Genomic DNA, 12,199 nt, shown 5'->3' on the forward strand with positions numbered 1-12,199 from the left:
GCCTGGTAGGCTACAGTCCATGGGGTCGCAAAGAGTCGGACACGACTGAGCGACTTTACTTACTTACTTACTTAGAGATGTCTAAAGATCTTCAGTGAGTTTCAAAACTGTACATGATCCTCAGGGCAGAGTCTGTAGAGATGGCAGGATAGGTTTGCCCTCTCATTCATTTTAGGTTACCTTGAGGAATGGGGGAGGTAGGGAAGTGTAGAGTGAAGAACCAATACAATAGCCATGAGGGGTAAAAATGGATTTTATATTAAAACTGGAGGCAGAATTCCTTCAGGAGAAGAATTTTATTGTTGCTAGCAAAACACTTGCAGAGTCACTCAATTTTGCAAAGTTAGGTCTCAGAATCCGGTTTAGAGAGCAAAACATGAAACAAAGAAAACAAAACTTTTTTGCAAAATAAAGTAAGAAACATGTTGAGTTCTGGCTGGCTGAACAGGAAAAGACATAAAGGGAACCTGGGAACTGGGAAGGAGAGGAGGAAAATTAAAATGAATGGGAGACAGTTATGTAACCCTCCTAGCCAGTGGGCTTTACACCCTCTCCTCAACACAGCTTTCAAACGGCAGAGACAGGAACCCAAAAGCCTGGTGCTGCTTCTGCCTCCAGCCTTCCCCGGTCAGCACGAAAGAAGAGCTCAAGTCTGAGCTGGGAGGCAGTTGGTTGGTCATTCACAAACCCTCCCGTCTCCATCCATGGAAAGATTTTGAGGTGAAGGTGCACCTCAGTCCTGAACAAAAACGTCAGGTGCTCTGGCAGGAAGCGCATAATGACCTTGGGGAACAGTTTCCTCTGGTTAGTGCTGTGGGTGAGCCTTCCACCTACTTCCCCAGAACAAGCTGGTAAACAACCATCCCCCCTCCTTATCCCCGCCCCACCTCCCACCCCCACCCCACACACACAGACACACACACACACACACAGGTCTCTTGCAACTGGGACTCTGTTGTTAGGGCAACGGATACTTTCCATTTCCTGATGAACAGGGGACTCTGGGTGCCTATAGAATAAGTAACAATTTGCATTTGGTTTCCTTTGTATATTACAAAAGGGGGGCAGGGGGAGAAAGCAACAACAACAAAAAGAACATTCACCAAGGGACTCTACTCACGGTTTCTCACCTACTCGAAACTTGATTGCTGCTCAGACCTCACAACCTTCTTGTGGTCGGTGCTGAGTACTGTTACCTTCTGCTTCCTCTGGGCTACAATGACACTCATGAGCTCTGTATATGGCAATAATATCAGCTTGGATAATCCAGTTACTAAAAGCGTGTTCATAACTAAAATTTCCGTTGGTCCTCGCAAGAAGCCTGCAATTGACATCGGTGGGAACTCCTCTGAACACTTGAGAGGGGATCTCCTCGGAGCCAGGTTCAGGTTTGTGGGGTTCAATCCACAACACCCAGCATCGTGCCTGGGACACAGGAGAGGCTCAGGAAATGACAGCTGCATGACAAAGTGTTAGAGTGAGATGTAAAGTGAGGAGAGAAGGGGAGAAATGAGGGTGTAGGCTGCAACTTTTTTCAACTCTTAGAAAAGTGTGATATAGGCATCCATTAGGAGGATAGGTGGAGAAGGCAATGGCACCCCACTCCAGTACTCTTGCCTGGAAAATCCCATGGATGGAGGAGCCTGGTGGGCTGCAGTCCATGGGGTTGCTAAGAGTCGGACACAACTGAGCAACTTCACTTTCACTTTTCACTTTCCTGCATTGGAGAAGGAAATGGCAACCCACTCCAGTGTTCTTGCCTGGAGAATCCCAGGGTCGGGGGAGCCTGGTGGACTGTCGTCTATGGGGTCGCACAGAGTCGGACACGACTGAAGTGACTTTGCAGCAGTAGCAGCAGCAGGAGGATAGGAGGCAGGTCCCAATCCTTGAGTCTGTATGTCTTCCCAAGAGCGCCAGCTTCCTCAGGGCACTGGGTTTGTGTGGCTCCATTCAGCAGAGTGCAGTTTGGGACACGTGTTAGTTAGGTATGTATAGCTAAATAGCCATGAGGCACCTATGTGAGCCTGTATATGTGTACATACACACACCTTTGTGTATCCATCTCTTTAAATATGACCAAGGCATAAGACAAAATAATATTGTCTGCAGGAGTCCAAGGGTGGCACAGGAGAGCAGTCTTGGAGAACCAAGCGGGCAGCCTCGCCTGTGAGGAGATGCCGTCCTGCCCCCAGCCTCTCTACCCAGCCTCCTTTCCCTCTTCCCTGCCCCTCATGACCTTCTGCCTTTTTTCACTTACTTGTCTTTCAAAGTCTTTCATCATTTCCCTAGCTTCCTCTACGCAGCGGCCATGGTCAAAGCTGTTCAGCACAGCTCCTTTCTGAGCCGGGCTGGGGTGAGGGGAGAAGAGACTTGTGGGTGTGTGTTGGGGGCTCTGATGTTAGGGTGAACGTGGACAACTGGAGGTCAGTGTCGTTCATCAGTCAGAGAACAAGTATTTATTGATCTCTGTGTTCTAGGGGTGTGCTGAGTGCTCACTGCTTTCTGTGGTATCTGCTCATTAAGGGAAAAAATTGAAAACAGTTATCTATCAGACCCCTTCATTGGGCTAAAGACAAGGGCTCCTGAAAGCCACTAACTAGCTGTGTGATGACAAGGCTGCGCGCGCGCGCGCACACACACACACACACACACACACACACACACACACACAGAGTGGGAGGCCGCAGACTGGCAGGGGTTTTCCTACTGCTGAGATTGTACCTGCAGAGGTGGCAGCCCTTGAGAGGGTTGGCTTGGGCCATAGGAATGCCTCTGAACCTGTTCCTTCTGACTGGACATTCTACAAGCCTGGGTTCTTTCTATCAATAAATGGCCAGAATATGGTGAATGAGACAAATGAGATAGAGAAACAAAGAGATTTTACTGCAGGCAATAAAGGTATTTCATTGCAGTTTTGACAAGGAGAAGAAAAGTTAAAATCAGTGAATTAAAATGTACTGAGATGAGAGGACTTCCCTGGTGATCCAGTGCTTAAGACTCCGTGTTTCCACTGCAGGGGGCCCAGATTCCACCCCTCATCATGGAACTAAGATTGTGCATGCCACATAGTGTGCCCGAAAGAAAACTGACTGAGGTGAAAACATCTCAGTAAAAGTGCTATAAAAGATTACTGTCCAAAATAGCAAAAAGGTGATAGAAGATGTACTATGTTGTAAGAAAAGCTATAGAATCGAGAAGACTTCATAAGAATAGTTCAGTTTATTCATTTGTGGCTCATCTAGAATGATCTTAGAATTATTATGTAAGCTTTGTTTAGTCATCCAGAGTCTGAGACCAAACTCTGATTCTGAAATGTCAGTTACTACAGTCATGGGACTGAGGGTTTTTTTTTTTTTCTTGGTGGATGAGAAGAATATGTAGTTCTAAGAAAATGTACAAATAAACAAGGAGACAATAAAGAGATAACTGTGGGGTCAGTACTTCTGGTAAATTGTGTTCATTCAGGTAAAGTGATTTATCTTCATGGTGCTGCTCTGGCTGGACTTCCCCAGTGGTCCAGCAGTAAAGAATCCACCTGCAATGCAGGAGACACAGGAGACTCAAGTTTGGTCCCTGGGTCAGGAAGATCCCCTGGAGAAGGAAACGGCAACCCACTCCAGTACTCTTGCCTGGAGAATCCCATGGGAAGAGGAGCCTGGTGGGCTACAGTCCATGGGGTCACAAAGAGTCAGACATGACTGAGCGTACACACGCACTGCTCTGGTTTTATTCTGTCTGCTTGCCAAATTTAGCAGGTGAATCTGTCTGATTTGCAAGACTCATTTACGTGTTTCGAAGATTCGCTTGTTAGATTAATATATCTTCCCTGCCAGAAGTCTGAAGTGTTGGACAACTGGTCATTAAAAATTTTTTAGCGTAGAAATGTCTAAGGATTTTTGAGGAATTACAGAGCCATACATGCTCTTCAGAGCACCTTCTTTACCTCTGCAATGGTGAATGGTGGAGTTTTTTTTCCTACCATTTCAGTAGAACTGTCTACCTTATCTCTAGGGGGGCATTTATATCCCTGAGGACTTGTAGCTGGGACACTGATTACGGTAAGCCTCTGTCCCATATAGGGAAAAGCAACAACAACAAAACCCAGAGAGACTTTGAGGGATTCCTTCATGTGGAAGGTAGGGCATTTTAGGAGCACTGATCAAACTGGCCTGACTGTAATCATACAGGATATCTATCTGAGGACATCAGGGAAGGCTTTGAAGACCAGACCACTTACTTGTCAGTTTCATAGAAGACTCCACAGAAACTGCTGGTGGACTCACCCGCAACGCCTCAAGAACCTGGAAGTAATGTTCCCATCTCAGTGTGAATGAAAGCTTCACTCTACCTCACTGTGTGACCTTGGGCAAGTTTCTTAACATCTCTGAACTTGTTTCTTCATCTGTAATGCAGATATTGTAACACCTGGCTGAAAGGATTATTAGTAATCCTGATTTGAAATAGTATTTGTAAAATGCTTAGCATAGTTCCTGGAACATATAAAGAGCTCAAACCATGAGAACTATCTGTTCCTGTCAAGTGAATAGCCAAGGAGAAATGGAAAGCTCCTAAGTTAAAATCAAGGTTTAGGACTGTAGTTCAGCTCAACAAATACGTACTAACCGTGTGCTAATGTTTTAGTCATGGCACTGGAGATTAATTCATATGTCTTCAATAAATATTTATTAAGCAGATACTTATCAAGGACATTGGCTATTCCTACTGGTCACTCAGAGCCCTGAATAGTGTTGAAAGACACTGTCAAGTTCTTACTGTTTTGTCCTTTTTCTTGGGAATGTATTTTGCATTCAGAGACTTTTTTTTTTTTAAAGGTAAGTAGATACTGTTAAGTGAAAGAATCCAATCTGACAATGTACATGCTACTTGATTCCAATTCTACCACATTCTGGAAAAGGCAAAACTATGGAAAGAGTAAAGGAACCACTGGTTGCCAGGAAGGGAAGGAGGCAAGAATAAGTTGGAACATAAGGGATTTTAAGGCCGTGAAACTACAACATATGTTATTGTAATGACGGAGACACATCATTACCCATTTGTCAAAACCCACAGAATTTACAAGACCAAGAGTGAATCCTAATATAAACTATGGAATTTAGTTAATAATAGCATATCAATATTGACTCATCAGTTGTAACCAATGGAGTACATTGATGCAAGATACTAATAATAGGGAAAATTGGGTTTGAGGGTGGGAGTGAAAGATATGTATAGGAATTCTTCATACTTTCCATTCAGTTTTTCTATAAACCTAAAATTGCTCTAAAATTAGTCTATCAGTTTTTTTAAGTAAGTAGAATTTTCACAATTCATTGTATATCCCAGTCCCACCTCCCGGAGATTAGATTTCATTCCACAGCTGGAATACATGCTTCTCGTGTTTTTGGACTGTTCTGTATTTCTCTTAATCTCAGCATCTCTATGTTAACAGTATCTTTCGCACAAGAATGCAAACTTCGTGAGGACAGGGACCATGGCTTATTTATCTTTGTGAGATAAAGATAATCTTTATCAGATAAGGCTGTTAAAGATAACAGTCTTCTGTTCAGACCTCCCAATTTCTTCCTCTTCCAAGTGTTTTGGGTATGTGTGTGTGTGTGAAGTTGCTCAGTCGTGTCTGACTCTTTGCGACCCCGTGGACTGTAGCCTACCAGGCTTCTCTGTCTATGGGATTCTCCAGGCAAGAATACTGGAGTGGGTTACCATTTCCTTCTCCAGGGGATCTTCCCAACCCAGGGATCAAACCCGGGTCTCCCACATTGGAGGCAGACATTTAACCTCTGAGCCACCAGGGAAGCCCCTTTTGGATATATTAACTCTTTAATCCTTAAAGCAGCCCTGTGAGGTAGGTCAGTCTTATCCTCATGAGATATGAGAAAACTGAGTCACAAAGAGGTTAAGAAACTTGCCCAGTGTAACAAAGCTAGGAATTGGCAGAGGTGGGATAGTAACCCAGGTATCTGGATCCACAGTCTGCAGTCAAAAGTACCAGAAAACCCCAAAATGTTTTTTATATAAATTTATTTATTTTTTAATTGAAGGATAATTACTTTACAGAATTGTGTTGTTTTCTGTCAAACCTCAATATGAATCAGCCATAGGTTTACATATATCCCCTCCCTTTTGAACCTCCCTCCCCAAAATGCTTTGAACTGCAGATTATACACATTTGGGGAGTGATGACATCATTTTCAGTTCAGTTCAGTCACTTAGTCATGTCCGACTCTTTGTGACCCACTGTACCGCAGCACGCCAGGCCTCCCTGTCCATCACCAACTCCCGGAGTTCACACAAACTCATGTCCATGCATTTCCATGTCACCTGTGTGGGTGACCATGTTGGGTGCCATGTAACATGGACTGAGAAAGCTCATTGCCTTAATCTGTAAGACGAGTTGTTACCACAGACAGGTAACAAGAAGTGCAGGTCTGAGGCAGCTCCAGGCTCCTGCCAGCTGTACCTGGCTGCCATCCCCAGCAGATTGCTCCTTGACTAGGATAGACCTCCCTACCTTTCCTTGGACCAGAACTGAGTCACCTGCCTGCTATCAATCATTCTTGAAAAAGGAGACCAGGACTGCCATGATCAGATCTTACTGATCTGATAGACCTCTGATCAAAGACTCTTTCAGAAAAAAAAAAAAAAAGAGAGAGAGAGAGAGAGAAAGAGAGACTGGGAGTTAAGTAATCTAAGTATTAGTCCTGAAAGAACTTCAGTTCAGTTCAGGTCAGTCGCTCAGTCGTGTCCGACTCTGCGACCCCATGAACCGCAGCACACCAGGCCTCCCTGTCCATCACCAACTCCCGGAGTCCACCCAAACCCATGTGCATCGAGTCAGTGATGCCATCCAGCCATCGCATCCTCTGTTGTCCCCTTCTCCTCTTGCCCCCAATCCCTCCCAGCATCAGAGTCATTTCCAATGAGTCAACTCTTCCCATGAGGTGGCCAAAGAATTGGAGTTTCAGCTTCAACATCAGTCCTTCCAATGAACACCCAGGACTGATTTCCTTTAGGATGGACTGGTTGGATCTCCTTGCAGTCCAAGGGACTCTCAAGAGTCTTTTCCAGCACCACAGTTCAAAAGCATCAATTCTTTGGTGCTCAGCTTTCTTTATACTCCAACTCTCACATCCATACATGACCACTGGAAAAACCATAGCCTTGACTAGATGGACCTTTGTTGACAAAGAACTTGGAAGACCAAAAATATTCCAATAAACTTTATGTCTCCTTAGAGGCAGACACTTTGGGCAGACTACCCACCTTGTCATTCACTCATTTATTCAATCAAGAAAAAGTCTGCTGCTGCTGCTGCTAAGTCGCTTCAGTTGTGTCCGACTCTGTACAACCCCATAGACGGCAGCCCACCAGGCTCCCCTATCCCTGGGATGCTCAAGGCAAGAACACTGCAGTAGGCTACCATTTCCTTCTCCAGTGCATGAAAGTGAAAAGTGAAAGTGAAGTCGCTCAATCATGTCTGACTCTTAGCAACCCCATGGACTGCAGCCCACCAGGCCCCTCAGTCCATGGGATTTTCCAGGCGAGAGTACTGGCAAGAAATGTCTACTGATTACCTAATGTGTGCCCAGCACTGTGCTAGGCACTGGGGACACAGGGATGAGCAAAGGAAACACGATCTATGCCTCCTGGAGGCAACTCTAGAAAGGAAGAGTTGAACAACTAATCTCAGAAATACATGTATAGCTATAAATTGTTAAGTGCTTTTAAGAAAACAAAGAAAAGAGGGTGATCTGATGTTGGAACAGGAAGGTCTGATTTAAATAGAGAGAAGGCGTCAGGTTTGGTCAAACTTACCCAAATATAGAGCAGAGACTATAGTCCAGGAGAGAGGTTTGAGAACTTTGACTTCAGGATCTTTCTGTGGGAATGTAAAAGGTAGTCTTTGTTTCCAATATTCAGAGGTCTTTTGCTAATTCTGGCTATTGTTGCTTATTCCTAGCAGATGTATAGGTCGTTGTTCAAGTCATTTTTTTGTAGGAGATCAGAAGCCAAGACTCCAAGGTGGCTTGATGAACAGAGAGTTGAGCTTCTGTGCATCTCAAGTTATGAAGAGAAATTGTACAGGACTATGGACAGTACTGTTCTGTACTGAAGAATCCATTCTTTGGAGGTGTATTTTGCTGCGGTTTTGTTCTCATGCTTTGTGCCAAAAGATAGGATCACATCCTGTCCTTTGGGGCAGGGGTCCCCCCCGAGCATGAACACAGAGGCAGGCCTGTGTTCAGGGCATTTCCACTGCAGTCAGGTCTGCTGGTCCCTGCAACATGGGGGCAGACTCGGGGGCAGGCAGAGAAGTACCAGGAAAAGACCCCTCTGCAAACCCCAAGAGCAGTGATATTTAGTTTTAAAACTCTCTGTTTCATAAAAATATCCTTTTCTTATCACAAAACCTTCAGCAAAGTCGTAACAAATCTTATTTCCTGATCTCAGCTATCACCATACTGAACAGGAGATAGGGCCAATGTCCAAATTGGGCAAAATGACACAGGGGAGAGCAGTAGTTGTCTTGAGACAAACACGCATAACTGAGGAAGGAGAAAGTAACAGTTTGCTTCCCTATTGCAGATTCTGATGACAAGCAACTACCAGTATTCATTTTCAGAATGTGTAAATACTTCTTAACAGTTTCCCAGAAATCCCTGGAAACAGGAGCCTGGTCATAGATGGTACTTCTGCAATTAAAAGAGAGAGTTGAGACTACATGTGCATTAAAGGGATATGTGAAGTTTCAGTATTTGGATTACATATCAATTCTTTCTAGTTTCCACAAGCACCCTGCTAAATGATTCTGTTGCTTTAGGAGAGTGAGGTATCAGTTCAGCTCAGTCACTCAGTTGTGTCTGATTCTTTGAAACCCCATAGACTGCAGTATGCCAGGCTTCCCTGTCCATCACCAACTCCCAGAGGTTGCTCAGACTCATGTCCATCGAGTCAGTGATCCCACCTAACTATCTCATCCTGTTGCACCCTTCTCCTCCTGCCTTCAATCTTTCCCAGCATCAGGGTTTTTTCCAGTGTGAGTGAGGTATAGGAAAAGCCTAACCCAAGACTGCAAGTAAGCAGCAGCCTGGGGCTAAGTCCATGCATCCAAGTCATTCTGCTGTGGGTCTTCTGCACCCAAGCCATGCTGCTTTCCTGAATAACACTTATCTGTTGGCTTCCTTTCAAGACCTTCAAGAAAAGGCTGGCGCATTTTCTTCCACTCCACAGCCAGTTTCTGGGACAACAGGCAGAGGGACAGAGTGGGAGGCGGCAGCTACAAGAATGGTGGGGGGCAGGGGGGTGCAGGAGCAGTGGGGAGGCAGAATTTTTTCTAGTTGAAACTGAGCCCTCTTTTTTTATCCTTTAACTTTTCATTTCCTCATCTACAAGTTAATCAACATCTATGACCATTTCCCACAAATAAAGCTCTTTTCCCATTTAAAGCCAGTCTTCGGCCAAAGCCCCTTCCATCTTCTCAACACTCTCAGACCTTGTTCCACCTACCATTTCCTGTACTCTGCCTCTCTTTGCCAATCCCTGGTTCCAGCCCCTGTTCTCGTAAATATGCTCTCATCTTCCCCACTTTATCCCACTTTAAACCCAAACCTCCCTCTAACTCCACTTCCTTACATCCCAATAATTTCTCAATTAATTCTCAATTTGCTTTGTTATTGTTCAGTCGGTAAATTGTGTCCGACTCTGTGACTTCATGGACTGCAGCACGCCAGGCTCCTCTGTCCTCCTCCATCTCCCGAAGTTTGCTCATATTCATGTCCATTGAGTCAGTGATGCTAGCTAACCATCTCGTCCTCTGCCACGCCCTTCTCCTTCTGCCTTTAATCTTTCCTGGTATCAGGGTCTTTTCCAATAAGTTGACTCTTCACATCAAGTGGCCAAAGTATTGGAGCTTCAGCTTCAGCATCTGTCCTTCCAATGAATGAATATTCAGGGTTGTCTACCTTTAGGATTAACTGGTTTGATCTTTCAGGTCAAGGGACTCTCAAGAGTATTCTCAACTTGCTCGCTGCTGCTGCTAAGTCGCTTCAGTCATGTCCGACTCTGTGCGACCACATAGACGGCAGCCCACCAGGCTCCCCCGTTGCTGGGATTCAGCTTCCATTTATATCACTCAAACATCCTAATGTATACTTTTAAAAAACAACTTTTTAGTTTCACATGCACAGAAAGAAGTACATGCTGCAAAGAATTACCACGTGCAAAGGTGAGCACACCTATGCATCTGCCACCAGGTTAAGAAGTAAGACATTACTAGCACCACAGAAGCCCTATGATGTTCTCAATTATTACTTCCTCCTTCCTCCCTAATGTAGCATCATCCTGACTTCTCTTTCCATATATTAATTTTGCTTGCTTTTAGCTTTACATAAATGGAAACTTAAAATATGTCTTCTATCGTATCTGGCTGTTCTGCTCAACATTATATTTGTATGACATAGCCATGCTATTGCACGCAGTAGTGGTTTATCCATTCTTACTGCTGTATGACTATGTTGTGATTCATCCATGTCACTACTTGTACATAACTTTATGGTATGCTGCTGCTACTGCTAAGTCACTTCAGTCGTGTCCGACTCTGTGTGACCCCATAGACGGCAGCCCACCAGGCTCCCCCATCCCTGGGATTCTCCAGGCAAGAACACTGGAGTGGGTTGCCATCTCCTTCTCCAATGCATGAAAGTGAAAAGTGAAAGTGAAGTCGCTCAGTCGTGTCCGACTCTTAGCAACCCCATGGACTGCAGCCCACCAGGCTCCTCCGTCCATGGGATTTTCCAGGCAAGAGTACTGGAGTGGGGTGCCATTGCCTTCTCCAACTTTATGGTATACTTACACACAAATTTCTTCATCTGTTTTTAAAGGAAGGGAGTAGTTTGGGTAAGACCACCATAACAAAGATTGGGAAAACTGAGGCACAGTTATGTTCAACCAACTGGACAAGTTTATCATGAACAACTACTGTACTTACACAGAGAGGCCTAAGACACAAATGCAGCCAAGAGAAGGTACTTGATGAAGACATGTGTCCTTGTGTGTGGGAATTCCCAGAGAATAGGGAACAGAAACAGGCTATGTAATTAAGTACAAAATTGCATAGGCCCAGAGAAGAGGCAACTTTTAGAACCTCCGGGTTAAGGCTAGACAGTTTAATACCAGGGCTCACTCCTGCTCACCCACAGTCTGTGACAGAAGAGTCACCTGGAGGCCATGCATGAAAAGGATAGGGGCTATGGGTCTGGGAGTCATTGCTATAGATCCCAGACATATTTCTTGCACAGTGTCCTCTTCCCCCCATCTCCCATACCTTAAAACGAGGCTAAAACCTCTGTGAATGGAGAAATTTCAGATGGACTCTGTTCTTCTCTATCTTTTCCCTAAAGATCCTGGGAAGCAGAGGGGAACCGGAGCAGACCCCTCTGGGAGCAAGTGGAGCTTATCAAATGCAAATTTTCATTTCTGACAGCAGAAACTTGAAATCTGGGTGTGTATGTTGTTGCTCAGTCACTCAGTTGTGTCCAACTCCTTGTGATCCCATGGACCACAGCATGCCAGGCTTCCCTGTCCTTCACCATCTCCTGGAGCTTGCTCAAACTCATGTCCATTGAGTCCGGGATACTATCCAATCATCTTGTCCTCTGTCGTCCCCTTCTCCTCCTGCCTTCCATCTTTCCCAGCATCAGGAGATTTTCTACTCACTTTTCCAGGTATGTATGGAACCTAACAAAGATGAGTGGCACAGAGGAGGAGCTGAAAGGCTGTATTCGGACGTGGGATTAGAAGGGGAGTGTGGCTAGCTGCAGCTATCATCATCACTAGCATAATTTTATTATCACCATCCCTTAAATTTACATCACAGAAGAGTTTACAAAGAGCGTTCTATTCTTGACTTTCACGTGGCAGGGTGGGGATTGCCCTCCTTTGACGGAACTGCCCAAGAACAGGCCGGATGGAGGGCAGTGTCCAGGCCCTAAGCCTCTTCTCCAGCCCCTCCTCAGGAGCCCACAGGGCTCCGGTCCTTTAATTGGAGAAGTGGAATAGGGAAAAGAGCAACGCAGGGATACGTGCCCCACGGAGGACAAACACAGCGAGAGATCTGGAACTGGACAGAGGCTAAAGCCCTTGCAGGCGGTAGAGGTGAAGGGGTTGGAGAGGTGTGCGGTCG

The sequence above is a fragment of the Capricornis sumatraensis genome, chromosome 2 (assembly GCF_032405125.1).
Source record: "Capricornis sumatraensis isolate serow.1 chromosome 2, serow.2, whole genome shotgun sequence".
NCBI lineage: Eukaryota > Metazoa > Chordata > Mammalia > Artiodactyla > Bovidae > Capricornis > Capricornis sumatraensis.